This window comes from Vombatus ursinus, unplaced genomic scaffold (assembly GCF_900497805.2).
Source record: "Vombatus ursinus unplaced genomic scaffold, bare-nosed wombat genome assembly UNPS02014735.1, whole genome shotgun sequence".
Lineage (NCBI taxonomy): Eukaryota > Metazoa > Chordata > Mammalia > Diprotodontia > Vombatidae > Vombatus > Vombatus ursinus.
The window spans coordinates 410,533-427,393 of NW_020954513.1; the positions used below are offsets into that span (position 1 = coordinate 410,533).

The window sequence follows — 16,861 nt, forward strand, 5'->3', positions numbered from 1 at the left end:
AGGGAACCAAAATGATGGAGTAAGCAGTAAGTCACTCTCATTCTCCCTTATTGAACTCTAAAAATCCAGAAAATATCACACCAGGAATAATCCTGGAACAGCAGAACTATCATAAAAATGGAGTGGAGCATTCTATTAACCCAGGAGGCTTGGGGTATCAGCAGGAAAGGTCCCTCTTGCTCTGGTGGAAGGGGAGCACAGTCTAGGTCCAGAGACATCCTGGCAATCCAGCCACCGGCCTCACCTCAGCAAACAAGTGTGAGATATTGAGTCCCAGGGTGGTGGAGTAGGCAAGCACCAAGACCAAGACCCCCCATGTGTGCTGGCACAGCCAGGAGAACCGGCGGAATCCAAATCAGAGAATCACCATATGCCCTGGTGGGCAGGCATCCTCCAGCAGCCAGACCTCCACATGCTTTAGCACAACCCTGGGTGAGCAGGTGTCCTCCAGCTTCCAGACCATGCCCCGCCCCCTCACCCCCTGAGCTTCAGTGTAGCCCTGGGGATTCACAGAAAAATCTCACATGGCCTCAGCACTCACCAGACCCCACAACTAGGACCCAAGCTCAGCACCAGGTAAGCTGTGAAACCCCTACAGGCTCCTACTGCCAGCACATGAGGGCCCAACATACAAAGCCAGTGACCAGGCCCCTGGACCCCAGCACAAGAAGCTTGGGATTGTGGCCCCTGTGCTCGAGCAGGAGAGTTGAACTTAAAAGCCAGGAATTAGGCAAACAAGATGAGCAAAAAGAAGAAATGGCCGCTGACCACAGATTCTTTCTTTGGGGACAGGGAAGATCAAAACACAAATTCAAAAGAGGACAACATTGTCAATATTCCTACATCTAAAACCTCAAAGGGGAATATGAACTGGCCTCAAGCCCAAAAAGCCTTCTTAGAAGAGCTCAAGAAGGATATTAAAAGTCAAACGAGAGGTAGAACGAAAATTGGGAAAAGAAATGACAGGTATGAAAGAGAGAGTCAACAACTTGGAAAAGGAAGGACAAAAATTGACTGAAGAAAACAATCCCTTAAAAAATACAATTAGCCAAATGGGGAAAAAAGTACACCGAAGAAACCAACTCCTTAAACTATAGAATTGACCAAATGGAAAAGGAGGCACAAAAGCTAATTGAAGAAAACAATTTGTTAAAAATTAGAATTGGGTAAGTGGAAGGTAATGACATGGTAAGACATCAATAATCAGTCAAACAAATTAAAAGAATGAAAAAAGAGAAGAAAATGTAAAATTCATCATTCAAAAAACCACTGACCTGGAAAACAGATCTAGGAGAGATCATTTAAGAATCACTGGTCTACCTGACGGCCATGATAAAAAAAAAAAGAACCTGGACTGCATCTTTCAAGAAATTATCAAGGAAAACTGTCCTGAGGTTCTAGAACTAGAAGGTAAAAATAGCCATCAAAAGGATCCACTGATCACCTCCTGAAGGAGATCCCAAAATGAAAAAGCCAAGGAATATTGTAGCCAAATTCCATAATTATCAGGCCAAGGAGAAAATATTGCGAGCAGGCAGAAAGAAACAAGTTAAATATCATGGAAGCACAGTCAGGATTGTGGAGGACCTTGCAGCTTCTACGTTAAAGATCAGAGGACTTAGAATATGATATTCCATAAGGCAAATGGGCTTGGATTACAACCAAGGATCATCTACCCAGCAAAATTGAGCATAATCTTTCAAGGGAGGAGATGGGCATCAATGAAAGAGGGGACTTCCAAATTTTCCTGATGGGAAATCCGAAGCTGAACAGAAAATTTAATCTTCAAATACAAGACTCAAGAGAAGCATAAAAAGGTAAACAGGAAAAGAAAAGAAAACAATGTTATCCAATAAGGTTAAACTGTTTACACCCTACATAGGAAGATACTCACAATTCTTGAGAAATGTATCTTCATTGTGACATTTAGAAGAGGTATATATATGTAGACAGAGGGTGTGGATATAAGTTGAATTTGATGTGATGATAAAAAAATTAATTAAAGGGTGAAAAAATATTGTACTAGGAGAAGAGGAAAGGAGGAGGCAGAAAGGTATAAATTACATCACATGAAATGATCAAAGACCTATTACAGTAGAGGGAAAGAAGGGAGGGAGGTAAGTATTGTTTGAACATTACTCTCATTGGATTTGGCTCAAAGTGGAAATATCATACATATTCAATTGGGTATAAAAATCTATCTTACCTTATAAGAAGTAGTAGGGGAAAGGGGAAAAAAAAGGGAGGGGGGCTGATGTAAGGGAGGGCAGACTGAGGGAGGTGGTGGTCAGAAGCAAAACACCGGTGAGAAGGAAAAGGGACAAAAGAGAGAGAAAAAAATAAACAGGGAGAAAATTAGGAAGGAAAGTAGGACACAGTTAGTAATAATAACTGTGAATGTGAATGGGATGAACTTTCCCATAAAATGGAAGCAGATAGCAGAGTGGATCAAAAACTACAATCTTACAATATGCTGTTTACAAGAAACACATTTGAAGCAAATACACACAGAGTAAAGGTAAAAGGCTGGAGCAGAATATATTATGCTTCAGCTGAAGTACAAAAAGCAGGGATAGCAATCCTGATCTCAGGTAAAGCAAAAGCAAAAATAGATCTAATTAAAAGGGATAAGGAAGGAAACTACATCCTGCTAAAAGGTATCATAGACAATTAAGTAATATCAATAGCAAACATATATGCACCAAGTGATACAGCATCCAAATTCTTAGAGGAGAAGTTAAGTGAGTTACAGGAAGAAAGAGACTGCAAAACTATACTGGTGGGGGACCTCAACCTCTCCCTCTCAGAACTAGATAAATCTAACCACAAAATAAACAAGAAAGAAATTAAGGAGGTGAATAGAGTCTTAGAAAAGTTAGATATGGCAGACCTCTGGAGAAAATTGAATGGGGATAGTAAAGAATATACCTTTTTCTCAGTGGTACATGGCACCTATACAAAAACTGACCAGGCATTAGGGCACGAAAACATCACAATCCAATGTAAAAAGGCAGAAATATTAAATGCATCCTTTTCCAGACCATGATGCAATAAAAATTACATGTAATAAAGGACCATGGAAAGATAGACTAAAAATTAATTGGAAACAAAATACTCTAATCCTAAAGAATGAGTTGCTCAAACAACAATTCATAAAATTAATCAATAACTTCATCCAAGAGAATGAAAATAATGAGACAACATACTAAAATTTATGAGATGCAGCCAAAGCAGTTTTCAGGGGAAATTTTATATGTCTCAGTGCTTACATGAATAAAATAGATAAAGAGGAAATCAGTGAATTGGTCATGCACCTAAAAAAGCTAGAAAAAGCACAAATTAAAAATCCCCAATTAAATACCAAATTAGAAATTCTGAAAACCAAAGGATAGATTATAAAATTACAATTAAGAAAACTATTGAACTAATAAATAAAACTAAGCTGCGTTTACAAAAAATAAATAAATAAATAAATGAAATTTTGGTTAATATGATTAAAAAAAAGAAAGATAACCAAATTACCAGTATCAAAAATGAAAAAGGTGAATTCACCACCAATGAAGAGGAAATTAAAACAATATTTAGGATCTATTTTGTCCAACTATATGCCAATAAATTTTACAATCTTAGTGAAATGGATGAATATTTACAAAAATAAAAATTGCCTAGATTAACAGAAGAGGAAGTCAAAAACTTAAATAACCCCATTTCAGAAAAAGAAACTGAACAAGGCATCAATGAACTCCCCAAGAAAATATCTCCAGAGCCAGATGGATTTACAAGTGAATTCTATCAAACATTTAAAGAACAATTAATTCCAATATTGTATAAACTATTTGGGAAAATAGCGTCCTTCAAAATTCATTTTATGATACAAATATAGTGGTGATATCTGAACTTTGAAGAGTCAAAACAGAGAAAGAAAATTATAGGCCAATTTCCATAATGAATATAGATGCAAAAATTTTAATAATATATTATCAAAGAGATTACAGAAACTTATCACGAGAATAATACACTATGACCAGGTAGGATTTATACCAGGATTGCAGGGCTGGTTCAGTATGAGGAAAACTATCAGCGTAATTGACCATATCAACAACAAAACTAACAGAAATCACATGATTATCTCAAGAGATGCAGAAAAAGCTTTTGACAAAATACAACACCCATTCCTATTACAAACACTAGAGAGCATAGGAATAAATGGAGTCTTCCTTAAAATGCTAAGTAGCACCTATCTAAAACCATCAGCAAGAATTATATGTAATGGGGATGAGCTAGAAGCATTTCCAATAAGATCAGGGGTGAAACAAGGATGTCCATTATCACCACTGTTATTCAATATTGTACTAAAAATGTTAGCTTTAGCAATAAGAGAAGAAAAAGAAATTGAAGGAATTAGAATGGGCAAAGAAGAAACAAAGTTATCACTCTTTGCAGATGATATGATGACATAACTTAGAGAATCCTAGAGAATCAAGTAAAAAACTACTTGAAAGAATAAACAACTTTAGCAAAGTTGCAGGCTATAAAATAAACCCACATAAACCATTGGCATTTCTATATATTACTAACAAAGTCTAACAGCAAGACATACAAAGACAAATTCCATTTAAAGTTACTGTAGATAATATAAAATATTTGCAAGTCTACTCACCAAGACAAATCCAGGAACTATATGAACACAATTACAAAACACTTCACACAAATAAAGTCACATCTAAATAATTGGGAAAATATTAGCTGCTCATGGGTAGGCCAAGCTAATATAATAAAAATGACAACTCTACCTAAATGAATTTGCTTATTCAGTGCCATACCAATCAAACTACCAAAAATTATTTGATAGAGGTAGAAAAAAATAATAACAAAATTCATCTGGAAGAACAAAAGGTCCAAAAATATCAAGGAAATTAAAGGAAAGAAATGCAAGGGAAGGTGGCCTAGCTGTACCAAATCTAAAACCGTATTATAAAGCAGCAATCATCTGAACTACTTGGTACTGGCTAAGAAATAGAGTGGTGGATAAGTGGAATAGTTTAGCTACACAAGACACAATGACTACAGTAATCTACTGTTAGATAAATCCAAAAATTCCAGCTTCTGGGATAAGAACTCACTATTTAACAGAAACTGCTGAGAAAACTGGAAAGCAGTATGGCAGAAACTAGGCATAGACAAACATCTTACACTATATACCAAGATAAAATCAAATTGGGTACACGATTTAGATAAAGAGGCTGATAGTATAAGCAAATTAGGAGAGCAAGAAATACTTTACCTGTCAGATCTATGGAGAACAGAAGAATTTATGACTAAACAAGAGATAGAAAACATTATGAAATGCAGAATGGATGATTTTGATTATATTACATCAAAAAGTTTTTTGTGCTAGGCAGTGGGGTTAAGTGACTTGCCCAGGGTCACACAGCTAGTAAATGTTATGTGTCTGAGGCCAGATTTTAACTCAGGTCCTCCTGAATCTAGGGCCGGTGCTCTATCCACTGTGCCATCTAGCTGTCCCCTCTCCCTTCTTCTTTCTCCCAGTACATTCATCTCTCACCCTTTAATTTTATTTTTTAGATATCATTCCATCATATTTAACCCACACCTGTCCCCTCTGTCTATATAGACTTCTTCTAACTAGCCTAATAATGAGAAAGTTTTTATGAGTTAAAATTATCATCTTCCCATGTAGGAATGTAAAGAGTTTAACCTTATTAAATCCCTTATGATTTCCTTTTTCTTTTTACGTTTTTATGCTTCTCTTTTCTATTCAGCTCTGTTCTTTTCATCAGGAATGCTTAAAAGTCCTCTCTTTCATCAAATAACTATTTTTCCCTCTGAAGGTTTATACTCAGTTTGGCTGAGTAGATGATTCTTGGTTGTAATACTAGGTCCTATGCCCTCCAGAATATCATATTCCAAGTTCTCTGATTGTTTAATGTAGAAGTTGCTAAATTATATGTTTTACAGTCTGTAACTCCACAATATTTAAATTGCTTCTTTCTGGCTAGTTGCAATATTTTCTCCTTGACCTATTGATTCAAAAGGCAAGTCACTTAACCCCATTGCCTAGTGAAAAAAAAAAGAAAAAAAAGAAGGGAGAGATAGAATGGATTAAATTATCTCACATAAAAGAAGGAAGGAAAAGTTTTTATAGTGGAGGAAAAGCGTGGGGAGTTGGCAGGGAATGCTTGAACCTTACTCTCATCAGAATCCACTGAAATAGGGAATAACATACACTCTCAATTGAGTATAGAAATCTATCTTACTCTACAGGAAAGTAGGAGGAAAATGAGATAAGAATGGGGGTCATAGGAGGGTGGATTGGGGAGGTGGTAGTCAGAAGCAAAACACTTTTGAGGACGGATAGGGTGAAATGAGAGAGAGTAGAATAAATGGGGGGAATAGGATGGAGGGAAATATAGTTATTGAGCTCTGCAATTTGGCTATCATATTCCTGGGAGTTTTAATTTTGGGATCTCTCTCAGGAGGCTATTGGTGGATTCTTTCAATTTGTATTTAACTCTCTGGTTCTAGAATATCAGGGATGTTTTGATAACTTCTTGAAAGATGATGTCTAGGATCTTTTCTTTGATCATGGCTTTCAGGTATTCCAATAATATCTCCTGGATCTATTTTCCAAATTAATTGTTTTTTTCCAATGAGATATTTCACATTGTCTTCTTTTTTTTCATTTTTTGGTTTTGTTTTATTGTTTCTTAATGTCTCATAAAGTCATTAGCTTCTACTTGCTCAATTTTAATTTTTAAGGAATTATTTTCTTCAGTGAGCTTTTGTACCTCCTTTTCCATTTTGCCAATTCTATTTCTTAAGGAGTTTTTTTTCTTCATTGAATTTTTGTGCCTCTTTTTCTATTTGGTCAATTCTGTTTTCCAAGGCATTCTTTTCCTCATTGGATTTTTATACCTATTTTACCATTTGGCCTAATCTGTTTTTTAATGTATTATTTTCCTAAGTATGTTTTTGTGCCTCCAAGCTCTTGACTCTTTTTTCATGATTTTCTTGTATCACTCTCATTTCTCTTCCCAATTTTTCCTCTTCCTCTTTTACATAATGTTCAAAATCCTTTTTGAGCTCTTCCATGCCCTGAGACCAATTCATATTTGTCTTGGCAGCTTTAGATGTAGGAGTTTTGACTTTGTGGTCTTCTTCTGAGTGTGTATTTTGATCTTCCTTGTCACCATAGTAACTTTCTATGGTCAGAATTTTTTCTGTTGCTTGCTCATTTTTATAGCCTATTTCCTGACTTTTAACTACTTGCTAAAGTGGAGCTCTGCTTCCAGGGTGGAGGGTGCACTGTCCCAAGCTTTAGGGGTTTTATGCAACTGTTTTCAGAGATGCTTCTAGGGACCTGTAAGTTTTCAGTTCTTCCAAGGTGCTATGATCCAAAGAGCGGTGTGCTTACTACTCTTTTGGTCTGTGCTCTGGACTGTGAGTGATCACAAGCACTCTTTTCTGCCTTGGAACTGTGAAGAGGGTAGGTGCTCCCCTGTGGCCTCAAGCTCTGGTGTGCTAGTGCTCTTCCTTGCCCTCAGAATGAGTCCCAGGACTATCATCCAGATTCAAGTATGGGCAATGCAACAGCTGCCCCTGGTAAAGGGACCCATCTAATCTTCTTCTGACCAGTTGTCTGACCTCCTTACTGTATGTGAGCTGAGAGCTCCAGAAACCACCACTGCCACCACTGATTCAGTCATCCCCAAGGCCTGATCCTGATTTTCTGGGCCCCAGTCTGAGCTGGCACAGACTGCTATGGACTGTCCTCCACTCTCACCCTAATGTAACAGACCTTTCCTGCAGACCTCCTAAGCAGTCTTGGGCTGGAAAATTGTTTCACTCTGTCTTTTTGTGGGTTCTGCCACTCTAGTATTTGTTTTAAGGCACTGTTTAAAGGTATTTTGAGAGAGTTGGGGATAAGCTCAGGCGAGTCCCTGCCTTTACTCTGTGATCTGAGCTCTGCCTCTCTTCTATTTTCTATGTATCAGATATATACCTATTTATTTACATATTGTCTCCACCATTAGATTTTAAGCTGCTTGAAAATTATGACTGTTTTTGTTCTTTTGCTTCTTTGTCAGAGATAGAAACAAAAAGAGACAGAAATGATGGGATGCTTGCTACTGGCCCTGTTATGTTTCCTGAACATGGAGGAACAGAGGAAGAAGAGACAGGAGAGATAGGACTCTGAAGTCCCTAGCTGTAGCCAAAGCTGTGAAAATTCATTTGTGCCATTTTCCTTCTAGTTAGTATTACCCCCCATTCTCAGCCCTCCCCACATTGTCCTATCTGTTCTGTGTCCTGTTATAAACAAAGAACATTTTGTGGTCACCAAAGCCTTGTCTGGTGTGAGTAATGCTGGCGTACCACAAGATTTTTTAAAAAGTTGTGATCACTTTGGAAAGACCCTATCTGACTGCATTGAGGGCTAAAGTATAAACTGGGACAGAGAAGAGGGAAGGGGAGATGCAGATCTAATTTGGAAAACCCACATGTAAGAAAGATGCAATAATAACAAATCACTAGGTATGTTTAAGTTGAAAAAATACAAGAAAAAAAGGAAGCAGCTAAGCTGCACAATGGATAGCCCATAGGGCTTTGATTCAGGAGGACCTAAGCTGGAGTCCTGCCTCAAGCACTATCTACCTGTCTGACCATGGGCAAATCATTTAACTTCTCTGTGACTCATTTTACTCATCTGTAAAAATGAGGGTAATAAAAACATCAAAATAAGCAGATTGTTGTGAGAACCAAATCAGTTAACATATGCAAAGAGCTTTGCAAATCTTTAATATTATATAAATATGAGCATTATCATATTACCACCACAAGTACCATCACTACTACTACTACTACTACTACTACTACTACTACTACTACTACTACTACTACTACTACTACAGGCATTAGAATAACAAGTGATAGTGGAAATTGAGTGAATGACATTCAATCTTGTGACTCAATTCCAGAGCTAGCTCAGTTCCCTTGGGTCTAGTTCAATTTCTATCTTCTGAAAAAAACTTATTCAGTTATGGGAATTGCCAAAAAAAACTTCATTGTATTGTTTTAACTCAGCCCTGTGCGGCTGGGAAGCTGGACCACCTCTGCCTGCTATTTAGAGACCTTTAACTAAGGATGTAGGTTATGCCGATACAAGGAATTTTCTCACAATTACACATCTCAAGCAACCCATATGTCTTATTTGAAAACTGGCCCCAAACTGGTCAATAACTTATTGTTTCCATGTTCCTTTGACTGAATACAGACACTTGATGGAATGGGGGATAGGGAAGAGAGTGGAACACCCCTTTTTCTGATTTTAGAGAATTGTACTGTTCACTCTCCCCCTCCAAACTTAGAAAGTCCCTAATCTTTCCTCCAATTAGAAATCAGATTGTCTAATTTTGTATCCTGCTTGATTTTTTTCTCTTAATTAAATGGTAGGAGTTGATTATTTGCTTTTAATTAATAATAATCTGCCTTCCCCAATATTAAGGAATAATCTGCCTTCCCCAATATTCAGGATCCAGTGCCAAAGCTGAGGAAAGACCGGAAATTGGAATGCATGGGGCAGCTAGGTGGTGCAGTGGATAGAGCACTGGCCTTGGAGTCAGGAGGACCTGAGTTCAAGTCCGGCCTCAGACACATGACACTTAACTAGCTGTGTGACCCTGGGCAAGTCACTTAACCCCACTGCCTAGCAAAAATTTACAAACAAAAAAAAGAAATTGGAATGCATGGCTTAATAAATCAATATACTTTGGGAGCTTGAACCTTTGCTTCCTCAGTCATTCAGTCTTTCAACCACCACACTGCTGCTGCTTCTATTCCTCCTCCTCCTTCTCCTCCTTTTATTGTTCTTAATATTGTCATTATTATTAGTTACATAGATCTCAACTGAATTGAAATAAGCCATTCATAAAAATGCAAAGTGATCTTGGACAAGACCAACTTCCCATGAGATTCTCCTTCTGCCTAGAACTAGACTTCTTTCTCATATCATGTTTAGGATGGTACTACAAACTTTGCTCAACATAAGAATATTATTTCCTATGAATTATCTCTCTACTTCCCTACAAATAGAAAGCAAAGAGGCTTAAGAAGAAAGAAATGGCTATTTCCTAGTTTCAAATGAATGTCGTGAAGATGGTGGAGTAAAAGCAGTGACTTGCTTGAGCTCTCCCCCAAACCCCTCCAAATACCTGTAAAAATGGCTCTAAACAAATTCTAGAGCAGCAGATCCCACAAAAAGACAGAGTGAAACAAATTTCCATGCCAAGACAACCTGGATGGTTGATTGGAAAGGTCTATTGCATCGGTCTGGGAGAGGAGCACAGTTCAGCATGGGCTGCACAAACAAAGATGGGGCCTCAGAGAACCTGAAGCAGGCCTCAGGGGATTGAATCAAGGGGAACTGTGACAGTTTCCAGACTTCTCAACCCACAAATGACAAAGACAACTTAGAAGGTCAGTAGGAAAGGTCTGTGACTGCGGTGAGAGAGGAGCTCAGTCAGGCTCCAGTCCTGGTGCAGCCATGGGGCAGTGGCTGCTTCTGGAACTCTCAGTCTACAGACAGAGGTGGGGATCAAGTGGCTGATCAGAGGAAGATTGCAGTGATCTATTTGCTGGTGCTGAGGCAGGATTCTCCTGCTTTGCCTGTGCTTGGATCTGGGTTGTAGTCTTGGTCCTGGGAAGAGGAGGAGTGTTGGTGTGGTGGAGCTTGTGGTGACAGTGGAGAGGGAATTGTCCTCAGAGTTACAAGGCAGAAAAGAGTGCTTGTGGCCACTCATAAACCAAAGCACAGGCCAGTAAAGTAATAAACACCTTGCCTTTGATCATACCACCTTGGAAGAACTGAAAATTTACAAGTCCCTAGAAGTATCTCTGAAAAAAAGCTGCACAAAACCACCAAAGCTTGGTACAGTACATTCTCCACACTGGAAGCAGACCCCTACCTTAACAAAGAGTTTAAAAGTCAAATAATTGACTGAGATCATGAGCAAACAAAGCAAAAAAACTCAGATCATAGAATCTTTCTTTGGTGACAAAGAAGATCAAAATATACAACCAGAAGACAACAAAGTCAAAACTCCTACATCCAAAGCCTCCAAGGAAAATATGAATCAGTCCCAGGCCATGGAAGAACTCAAAAAGGATTTTGAGAAGAAGTAAGAGAAGTAGAGGAAAAACTGGGAAGAAAAAATGAAAGTGATGCAAGAAAATCATGAAAAACAAGTCAACAGCTTGGTAAAGAAGACGCAAAAAATACCGAAGAAAATAACACCTTAAAAAATAGCCAAACCCAAATGGCAAAAGAGGTCCAAAAAGCCAATGAGGAGAAGAATGCCTTAAAAAGCAGAATTGGCCAAATGGAAAAGGAAGTCCAAAAACTCACTGAAGACAATACTTCCTTAAAAATTAGAATGGAGCAAATGGAAGCTAATGATTTTATGAGAAATCCAGAAATTGTAAAACAAAACCAAAAGAAGGAAAAAATAGAAGATAATGTGAAATATCTCATTGGAAAAACAACTGACCCAGAAAATAGATCCAAGAGAGAACAATTAAAAATTATTGGACTACTTGAAAGCCATGATCAAAAAAAGAGCCTAGAAATCATCTTTCCAAAAATTATCAAGGAAATCTGCCCTGATATTCTAGAACCAGAGGGTAAAGTAGAAATGGAAAGAATCCACTGATCACCTCCTATAAGAGATCCCCAAAGGAAAACCCCTAGGAATATTATAGCCAAATTCCAGAGTTCTCAGGTCAAGCAGAAAATATTGCAAGCAGCTAGAAAGAAACAATTCAAGTATTGTGGAAACACGATCAGGATAACACAAGATTTAGCAGCTTCTACATTAAGGGGCTGGAGGGCTTGGAATATGATAGTCCGGAAGTCCAAGGAGATAGGATTACAACCAAGAATCATCTACCCAGCAAAGCTGAGTATAATCTTTCGGGGGGGAAATGGACATTCAGTGAAATAGTGCACTTTCAAGCATTCTTGATGAAAAGACCAGAGCTGAATAGAAAATTTGACTTTCAAATACAAGACTCAAGAGAACCATGAAAAGATAAACGGGAAAGAGAAATCTTAAGGGACTTATTAAAGTTGAACTGTTTACATTCCTGCATGGAAAGATGATATTTGTAACTCATGAGACCTTTGTCAGTATTAGCGTAGTTGAAAGGAAAAAAATACATGTATAGATAGACAGATAGATAGATAGGTAGATAGAGGGCACAGGGCGAGTTGAAGATGAAGGGGCAATATCTGGAAAATAAAATTATGGGGTGAGAGATTATACTGGGAGAAGGAGAAAGGGAGAGGTAGAATGGGGTAAATTATCTCACATAAAACAGACAAGAAAAGGCTTTTACAGTGGAGGGGAAGCGGGGGATGGTGAGAGGGAATGAGTGAATCTTATTCTCATCAGATTTGGCTTATGGAGGGAATAACATACACACTCAATTGGGTACGGAAATCTATCTTAACCTACAGGAAAACAGGAGGGAAAGGCATAAGAGGGGGGGATGATAGAAGGGAGGGCAGATTGGGGGAGGGGGTAATCAGAAGCAAACACATCAGAGGAAGGACAGGGTCAAAAGAGAGAATAGAATAAATGGGGGGCGGGATAGGATGAAGGGAAATATAGTTAGTTTTTCACAACATGACTATTATGGAAGTGTTTTGCATGACTCCACATGTATAACCTGTATCGAGTTGCTTGGCATCTCAATGAAGGTGGGTAGGAAGGGAGGAAGGGAGAGAATTTGGAACCCAAAGCTTTAAAAACATATGTTAATAATTGTTTTTACATGCAACTGGGAAATAAGATATACAGGCAATGGGGTATAGAAATCTATCTTGCCCTACAGGAAAATAGAAGGGGAAGGGGAGGGGTGATAGAAGGGAGGGCAGATTTTGAGAAGGGGTATTCAGAATGTATGTCATCTTGGGGTGGGGGAGGAACAAGATGGGGAGACAATTTGGAACTCAAAATCTTGTGTAAATGAATATTGAAATCTAAAATAAATAATAAAGAAAAAAATTTAATATTGAAATGAATGTCTCAAATTTAACAATGTTCAAGAGAACTCATTAGCTTTCCCCTGAAGCTCATCCCTCTCTTTAACTTCCCTATCAGCGTCTGGGACAGCAGCACCCTTCTACCCACCCTAAGGTGCACCTTGAAAGACATCTTCTAAAAAGGGAGATTAGGCCTTATCTTGCCTGTAACCAAGCCTCCACTTCATGTCCTAGACACCAGTTCTAAACCCTTCCCTCCTCTTAATTTTTCAAGTTCTGAGTTGTTCTGTCTTCCTCACCAGAGTGGAAACTCATTTAGGGGAGAGACTGTTTTATTTTTTTTATTTCTTATATTTTTAAACTCAGTATTTTGTTTACAATACCTAAGCACCCAATAAATTCTATAACTATATATTCTTATCTATCTACCTGAATTGATAATGAAATTATGAAATAGGGTGAGAACATCTGGTTCTTTGGTTATTCCCTAGGAAAGATCACAAATAGCAGTGGGAAACAGGGTGGCAATCACACCTTAATAAGGCACTAAGAGACAAGCAGCAAAAGTGGTACAGAGCCAGATGGTGGCAGGGGACAGGGAATGGGATGATGAAGACAGCATTGGGAAGAGGATAGGGAAGAAGAAAGGCAGAGAATATCATCCATGAAATTAGAGGTGGGATCACTGGGCATCATGGACCTGACAGAGACAGAAGACTGCTAGGTAGTAGGGAGAAGGGAGGTTGAGTCTCATCTTTATAAAGCTTTTAGAGAAACAGACCAACTCTTCTCTGTGCCACTTTGGGGTTAGGTCATCAACATCTCCAAATCACCTCAAAGTTATCAGTGGAATTTCAAAGACATCATCCCAAAGTTATCAGCACCTTTTTGATGTCTTGCTGGTCTGAAACTGCTGAGGCCTGTATTTTGTCAGGAATTTACACAAACACCAGAAGCCTTGACAAGCAGCACCTAAATGGTTTCCCCTGATACAGCACATATTACCAGAATGTGAATTTTAGTTAATATTTAATATATGGAACAATGTGTAAATTATGTTCCTTTGATCTTTGGGATGATTTGTTTGTGACTTCCAGGATCCCCTTTGCAATCTTATTTCCTGCTAAAACTTACTATACTGACCAAAACTGGGATGATGGTCAGGAGACCAGATATGTATCTATGCATCTATGCCTGGAGATTTCTTTGCCATTGAGGAAAGTTGCTGTTCTTCATTGCTCTCTAGGTTCTGAAAGGAATATTGCAATATCCTGAATGGGCAGGCTAAACAATAATTATCTCTCTCTATAATCTATGTATCATCTATCTGTCCCATGGTCCTCACTGTCCCTCAGCTCCCATTACCAATCTGGTGACCAATTTTATAATTACTGCCTGCAAAACAACTTGGACAAGGATACACCGATTTATCTCATTAGCAGTGAAGTTGTCAACAAGTTTTTATTAAGTACCTACTATGTGTGGGGCCCTTGGCTGGGTGCTGGGGATACAAACACAATAATCAAAAATCCCCTGCCTTTCAATTAATTAAATCCTCTTGGGGGAGACAACATGTGCATATATAATTATGTACAAAATATAAGAGAACGCAAGTTAATTGTTTTGGAAATGGGAGACTCAGTCAGATGCTCATTGAGATTTGACAGTATTGGTGACCTCTGTTTGAACTTGACTTTGGACACTTCTGGGAATTGGAAGTCAGATGAGAAGCATTTGTCCTGTATCTTGCATCATGCTGAAGGAAGGACCACTGGCAGCACTGAGCCACCTCTGATTTCTACATGCTGTTATTCCTGTCCTCTAGGACTCTGGTATAATGCAGTAGGAGGAGGATGGAAGTCAGAATGGAAGGGATGCTTGTTACTGGCCCTGCCATGTTTCCTGAACTTTTAAGGAAGAGAGAGAAGGAACAGAGATCTGAGCACCCAGTTATAGCAAAGCTGTCCCTGTTCATTAGGAGCATTTTCCTTCCAATTAGTATCTTTCCCCTTCTCCCTTGAAATGTCTCATGTGCTCTGTATCTGGTTATAAACAAAGAATATCTGTTAGTTAAACAAATCCATGTCTGTTGTATGTAATGCTGGTGTGCGTCAAGGTTTGATGAGAACTTTAGATCTCATTAGGGACAAAGGGGCCAAACTCTGCTGCAGTGAAAAGTGGGGCAGAGATGAGGGAAGAGCAGATGTGGGTCTAATCTGAAACACCATCACGTAAGAGAGTTGAAGTTATAATAACTCTTTGAGTATGTCTAAGTTTGCGAAAGAAATAAAGAAAGAAAGAAAGAAAGAAAGAAAGAAAGAAAGAAAGAAAGAAAGAAAGAAAGAAAGAAAGCACCAGTTAAGCTGCAGAGTGGAAACACACAGGATTTGGAGCATGGAGGACCTGAGGCAGAGTCCTATCTCATGCACTCCCTAGCTTTGTAACTCTAGGACAGTCAGGGAACTACTGACTCAGTTTCCTCATCTGTAAAATGAGGGTGATGAAAGCACTTACATAAGAGGGTTGATCTAAAGATCAAATGAGATAACATATGGAAAGTGCTTTAGAAATCATAAAACACCATATAAATGAGAGCTATTATTATTAGTATCATTGGGGCTGCTTCTACTTACTATTACTACTGCTGCTGCTACTACTATTACTACTACTTACAAAATAAGCTTTTTAAGCAAATACAAAGTTAGCCTAGACAAAACTGGCCTCCCTTGAGGTGCTGGTTCTGACTAGATCTGGATCTGCCTCTCAGACCATATGTGGGAGGGTACTCCTATCTTTGCTCAACACACGATTTCTCAATGCTAGGAACTACCCCTCCACTTCCTTACAAAAGGCAAGGCTGACGAAGGGAGAAATTGTTGTCGACTAGTTGAATGGATATTTCAAACTCAATATGTTGACAGTAAAGATTTACAAGAAAACATCCTTCCCCTGAAATTCTTCCTTCTTCTAACTTCTCCATCACTGTCTGGGACAGCATCACCTTTCCTTCCAGCCACCCTGAGCTACAACCTAGAAGACTCATTTGATAAGGGAGCTTATATTTCATCTTGCCTGAACCAAGCCCCAACCTCACTGCAGATCTAAACTATTCCTTCCTCTCATTTCTTCAAGTCCCCCTAAGTTTGGTTCTCTTCTCTCACTAGAATGGAAGCTCACATAGAGTAGTGACTGTCTTTTCTTGCTTGTATTTTTAAACTCAGCACTTAGCATAGTACCTGGCATGCAAGTAAGCACTCAATCATTGCCATGACTCTCTCTCTCTCTCTCTCTCTCTCTCTCTCTCTCTCTCTCTCTCTGTGTCTCTCTCTGTCTCTCTCTCTCTCTGAAACTGTCTATTTAGGTGAGAACTGGTGAATGTTTAAAAATCAGCTCTCTGAAAAATGTATGCACAATAAGTATTTAAGTTTATTTTGTATTATTAACATCTTCTCCATCACTTTCATAAATCTAATCCATGAAATAAATCAAGCCCAGATCTGCAGCATTTGCCAAATTATAAAGTGTAAATGTTCAGATGGAAAATTTAACAATCGACTTTTATGTAAGTATATATCTATCTCTCAGTCAACCTATTTATCAATCTATGATTATACATGTCATTGCCATTGAAGCAAAATAGTACAGTATTTCTGTAACATCTAGTATCTAAAAGGGATATCAAAACATTCTGAAAGGTTTATGCCAGAACATACTTTTCTACCTCTATGGTTTATGGTTTATATATCATCTACCTATCTATCCCATGGCCCTCAGTCTCCCTTAGCTCCCATATCTAATCAG

The 16,861-nt window shown here is 38.4% G+C and overlaps 1 pseudogene; it reads left to right on the forward strand.

The window, feature by feature from the left end:
- The first annotated feature begins 315 nt into the window (after positions 1-315).
- LOC114042719 overlaps positions 316-16,861 on the forward strand; it is a 31,494-nt pseudogene continuing 14,948 nt past the window's right edge.